Raw genomic sequence first — 6,000 nt, forward strand, 5'->3', positions numbered from 1 at the left:
TGGCGCTGATGAGCCGGGCGGGAGGAGGCGCTGGGGCTGGGGCAGGACCTGAACTCGGGTCCTCCGCCTCCAAGGCCAGAGCCCTGAGCCCCAAGGGGCTCGGCGGCGGCGCGAGGACCCACGGCGGGTGCAGGCTGGCTGGGCTGCTTACCTGTGGAGAGGGGCGGAGGGCGGGGTGGGCTCCCCCGGGGCTGGCACATCGGGGGTGGTTCTGGCCGGTGGGAAGCCCGAACTGACCTGGCCCTGGGTGTGAAGGAACGAGAGCCGCCTCTGGGAGCTGCCAGATGGCAGGGCTGACCTATGGGGGGCATCCCTACCAGCCGCGCCTACCCTGTGTCCTGACCAGACTCACCTAAGCCCAGGCGAAGGAGCTGGGTGGGGCGCTGGGACAGGGGCCTCCCTCCTCTCCCCAGGACTTAGGGGGCTCTGTCTGGACCTCCACCCAGGTCCCGGAACCATTTTCCTTTCCACAATGTTATATTTCAGTGAGCCCCAATTGTAAGTCTCTGCTGCTCTGTGGCTTAGGGTGGCAGCTTCCTCCCTCACCCTGGGTCATCTCCCAGGACGCTGAGCAGATGCTTAGAGACTGATGGAGGCCCACAGTCCTCGGAGGCCTTGTTCTGGAAGAAGAGGAGGAGGATGGAGGCCAGCTGGGGGGAGAAACAGCAAAGGCCCCTGACCTGGGAGGTAGTCTGCTGAGGGGGAGGGGGCCGCAGCCAGGGCAGATGACTGCCTTCTCTTGGTGTGATAGACCCTCCCCCCAACCCCATCCTTTTTGGTGGCTTCCTCTTTGAGGGCCAGGAGCTAAAGGCTCGGAGGAGTTTTAGTCTGACTGCCGGAGTGGAAACTTCCATCTGGGTTACAAGAAGCCCCAGATCTCATTAAGAGGGATGGCAGACTCTCAGGACTCAAAGTCCGTCCCTGCCAAGGCGGAAACAATCGATTTGGCTTTGGAGTCTTTGACTTTCTAACCAGTGCCCAGAGGCAAGCAGGGCAGGGCAGGTGGGCTTGTGAGGGGCAGAGAGAACTCTGGTGGGGACTGAGAGGCACTTTTTAAGCCTCATTTGATTTCTGGGGCCAGTACAAAGTGCTCCCTTTCTCCTTCCTCCCTCCCTCCCTCCCTCCCTCCCTTCCTTCCTTCCTTCCTTCCTTCCTTCCTTCCTTCCTTCCTTCCTTCCTTCCTTCCTTCCTTCCTTCCTTCCTTCCTTCCTTCTTTCCTTCCTTCCTCCCTCCCTCCCTCCCTCCCTCCCTTCCTTCCTTCCTTCCTTCCTTCCTTCCTTCCTTCCTTCCTTCCTTCCTTCCTTCCTTCCTTCCTTCCTTCCTCTCTCCCTCCTTCCCTCTCTTCCTCCTTTTCTTCTTCCTTCCATTTTTCCATTTATGCAGCTTCATAGGTAGTGCGGCAGTGGGGGTTGGGAGAGCAGTGGACTTGGGGTCAGTAGGCACCTTATTATGCCATCCAAGACACTTATCAACTGCCTGAATAAGTATTTATTATCACAGACAAGCCGGTCGCCATATACAAAATGGGGATAGTAACCCTTACTATATTAAGCTCCCAGAGTAGGCCAAATGAGATAACGAATGTAGAGAAATGGCAGTTACTGTTATCTTTGTTGTTTGTTGGGTTATTGTTCTCGAGGATCTGAGCCCTGCCTCCCTAGATCCCTGGCTTAGCCAGCTGGTTACTTCCTCACTGTTGGCCTGCACCACTCTGACCAGCAGAGAAGACTAGGTGGGAGGGCCCACAGAGACCATGTCCTCCAGTCTGCCAGAAGAAGAATCCTTGGATGACCTAGTCATCTTTCCCTCCTTCCATTCTTAGGAGTACTCTGGAGCTCCTGAAATGGCCCCTTCCATCCCTGGGCAGCTCTCGTGGTGGAGAAGGTTGCCAGCAGATCTAAATCTGCCTTTTTCTAATGTGCCCCCCATTATTCTTGGTTCTGCCCAAGCAGAGTGATCCCAATTTTTCAAAACAGTCTTTGAACTCAACTCACACCTTTTCGAAGTCTCCTCTTCTCCAGCTTCATCATGTCTTACAAAAGGATGTCATCACACTCACATACTAGGACTTGTTCAGCCACTTCCCAATTCATCGGCATCTCTTCGGTTTCCAGGCCGTTGCCACCACAAAAAGAGTTTTAGATGAACTGACTTTGCTTGTACACAAACTTTTTAATTTTATCTTATCAAAATTGTACATTTTTCTTCCTTTGATCTTGATTTCTCAGTTGGCTTTGAACACTCCCCCATCCACAGATCGATAGGCATTTTCTTCGATGTTTTCCATGTCATCCAATACCTTTTCTCAACCCTCATTCTCCTTGACCTCTCTGCAGCCTTTGGCACTGTTTGTCACACTCTACCCCTTTGATACTGTTTTATTTCTAGGTTTCTGGGCCATCTGTCTCCCCTGGTTCTCATTGTATCTGTCCGACAGCTCTTGTTGGGGCTCTTTTGCTGGCTTCTCCTCCAGATCAAGTCATCTGGTTCTTGTCCTTCATTAATGAAGAAGACCAAAAAGGACATCATTATGTTAGACAAGTTACAGTATGTCTGACTGTGCTTAATCAGATCAATGGGAGCTCAGCAATGTTCCACCACGGGTCAGGCACAAATGGTCCCTGGGAACCCCTGGGGTGATTACTCTAAACTTTATGCATCTCCTGTTTTCCTTGAGTTGCTTCAGTTCTGTCTTGTTTATAGAGACAACACCCTCTTGATGGGGGTCCACCGTGTTGGGAAGTCCTGTATCAGTGTCTCCCATGCTGCACAACCAATTCCAAAATTCTTGAGAGACTTTGAGAATGCCCTTGTATCACTTTTTCTGACCCCTTGTGAGCACTTGCCCTGTGTGAGTTCTCATAAAATAATCTTGGCAAGCGTATGTTGGCATTTGAACAAGGTGGCCAGTCCATTGTAGTTGTGCCCTCTGTAGTAATGTTTCGATGCTTGGCAGTTTACCTCTAGAAAGGACCTCAGTCTGGTGTCTCATTCTGCCAGGTGATCTTTAGAACCTTCCTGAGACAACTTAAATGAAAGTGATTCAGTTTCCTGACATTGTTTCACCAGCTTAGAACAATGAGGTTGGCACAATGGTTCTGAAGACCTCCATACCTCTTCCCTCCCACATTTTTCTTTGGAGCCTCCCAAACCCTGGATTGGCTCTGGCAATGCCTGTGACAATCTCATTATCGATGTGTACATCCCTGCCCAGGGAAGTGAACTTATCCACAGGATTCAAATCTTGTGCAATTGCTATTCCTGATGGTCTTTCATGGTCTTGTCCTGGGTCCCTTTGTCTTCTCTCTCTATCCGACTTCATTATTGATCTCACCAGCTCCCATGGATTTAATGACTACTTCTATGCTGATAATTCTCAAGTCTATCTTTCCTGCCATTCTCTTTGCTGACTTCCAATCTCCCACCTTCAACTGCCTTTCAGACATCTTGAACTGGGTATCTAGTAGATGTCTGAAACTCAATATATATAGAACAGAACTCATTATTCCCTGCCTCCTGACACCTTTCCCCCTTTCCTCTTACTGTTCAGGGCAACCCCATTCTCCCAATCCCTCAGGTTTATAACCTAGGAGTCCACTTTGACTTCTCCCAATCTCTCACTCTAATACCCAAGTTGCTATTAAGGCCTGGTGATTTTACCTTTGGACGATTTCATGAGTATGCCCCCTTCTCTTCTCTGATCCTACCTCTCTCCTATGGCAGACCCTAATCACTTCACACCTGGGTTACTGCAAGAGCTACTGGTGGCCATACCTGCCCCAAGTCTCAATCTACTCCAATTCATCCTGCATAAGTCACTAATGTGATTTTCCTAAAATGCAGCTGTAATAAGTGCTACCTTCTCCCTCGCCTCAATAAATTCTAGGGGCTCCCTATGGTCTCCAGGAGCAAATACAAAATTCTCCTTTTGGCATTCAAAGCCCTTCTTAATTTACCCCCCACCCCCACCCCAACCATTCTACATTCTTACACCTTGGTCCCTGACAGCTACTTTTTTGGTCCAGGGATGCTGGCCTCCTGGCTGTTCCATGAACAAGACCCTCCCCTCAACTTTGGCATATTCTCTTACTGTCCTTCATGCATAGAATGCTCCTTCTCATTCCACTCTGACTACTGACCTTGTTGGCTTTCTCTGAATCCAAACTAAAATCTCTTTTTCTATAGAAAGTCTTCTACAACCCCTCTTAATATTAGTGTCCAGTAATATCACCCTTTATGCCTAAATCATGCACCCACTTGGGACTCATTTTGTTATATACAACTAATTTTTGCCAGTTTCCCCAACAATTGCTGTCATAGTGAGTTCTTGATAAGATAGCTTAGATATTGGGTTTATTAAATACTAGGTTACTGTGCTCATTTGCTTCCTATATTGTATACCCATTCCTTTCCATTGATTAATCCATCTATTTCTTACCCAGTACCACACACACACACACACACACACACACACACATACATATATATATATATATATATATATATATATATGAATTTCCTTGATATTCTTGATCTTTTCCTTTAGGTAAATTTTGTTTTCTTCCCCCTAACTCTACAACATATTCCTTTGGTAGTTGGATTAGTATGACACTGAATAAGTAATTCAATTTAGGAAATATTGCCATTTTTATTATATTGGCTCAGTCTTCCCATGAGCAATTAATCTTTCTCATCTGTCTTTATATGGCAAAGAATGTTTTGTAATTGTGTGACTATGGTATCATATGTGCTTTGTCAAATAGAAACAGGAACATTTATTCTTCCATGGGCATATAAACTATGAGCCTATTGCCATGAGGGGTCTTTGGTCTTAGAGAGACAGCCAAATGATTATCCTTTTATTAATAAAAATGTTGTCCTTGTTAATAAAAAAGATTCAATTACTCAGAAGTTAAGTATTTTGATCCTTTGGAAATTTTCACCTCATACCTTTCCCTCTTTACCTGTTGATGAGTGAGATATATTTCTGCATCAATTATGTGATTCTGTATGGTCTTTCTTTCTTGGACCAGTTCAAATAAGAGTGATATTCAGGTGTAGCCAATTTTCTTTCAACCTGCCCTCCTTCTAGGATCTTCTACTTGTACAACTCAATGATGTGAGATGACTTCTCTCATTCTTCGTCCCTCTCATTCCTCATGTATTTACTTCCCCTTGGCTTTCCATTCTTCTTTTAAGATCATCAAAACATAACACAGTCACTCCCAGGTCCTCTGCCTTATCACGCTCCTCCTACAGTCCTCGATAATGTTATAGTTTTGAAGGAATACATTTATCGTCTCCCCATATTGGAATTTAAATAGTCTTAATCCATTAAGATTGCTCCTTCAGATTAAGCTTGTTTCTTGACTCCTCAAAGTTTCTAGGCAGCTTGGGTCCTTTAATCAGAAACCTGGGAGTACTCTAGTTCAATAGACATACGTTTTTCCTCTGTAGGATTATATCTTTTTCTGATATTATATCCTTGTTTGGTGAGCTCTTCGTGGTTGTAAGAGTATATTATTTTGCCCTCTAGACTATCATATTGTTAGCTTACCACTCATTTATAGTGGGAGCTGTTAAATCTTGTTTCACCTTAACTGTGGTTTCTCAGTATTTGAATTTCTTCCTTCTGACGGCTTTGAATATTTTCCCTTTAACTGGAGCTGTGGACTTGGATGAAAATATTCAGGGGAGTTTTCATTTGGGGTTTTTTGGTCTACTGGCTCTAAGAGATCTAGGCAGTTTTCTTTCAAAATCTCTTCACTGGACTATCCGGGCTCTTTTAGAAATAAGTGGTTTTCAGGTTGTGCAATTGTGCTCGCGCTGCCTGTCTTTGATTCTCTCTTCTGGCTCAGTTATTTGTTATCTCTTTTTTACAGTCCTTCAGCTTTCTTGGTTGTTGTTGTTTTCTAATTTAAGGCAGTAGGTTCAGTGACTTGCCCAAGGTCACACAGCTAGGCAATTATTAAGTGTCTGAGGCTGAATTTGAATTCAGGT

This window comes from Macrotis lagotis, chromosome 8 (genome assembly GCF_037893015.1).
Source record: "Macrotis lagotis isolate mMagLag1 chromosome 8, bilby.v1.9.chrom.fasta, whole genome shotgun sequence".
In the NCBI taxonomy this organism is placed as follows: Eukaryota; Metazoa; Chordata; class Mammalia; order Peramelemorphia; family Peramelidae; genus Macrotis; species Macrotis lagotis.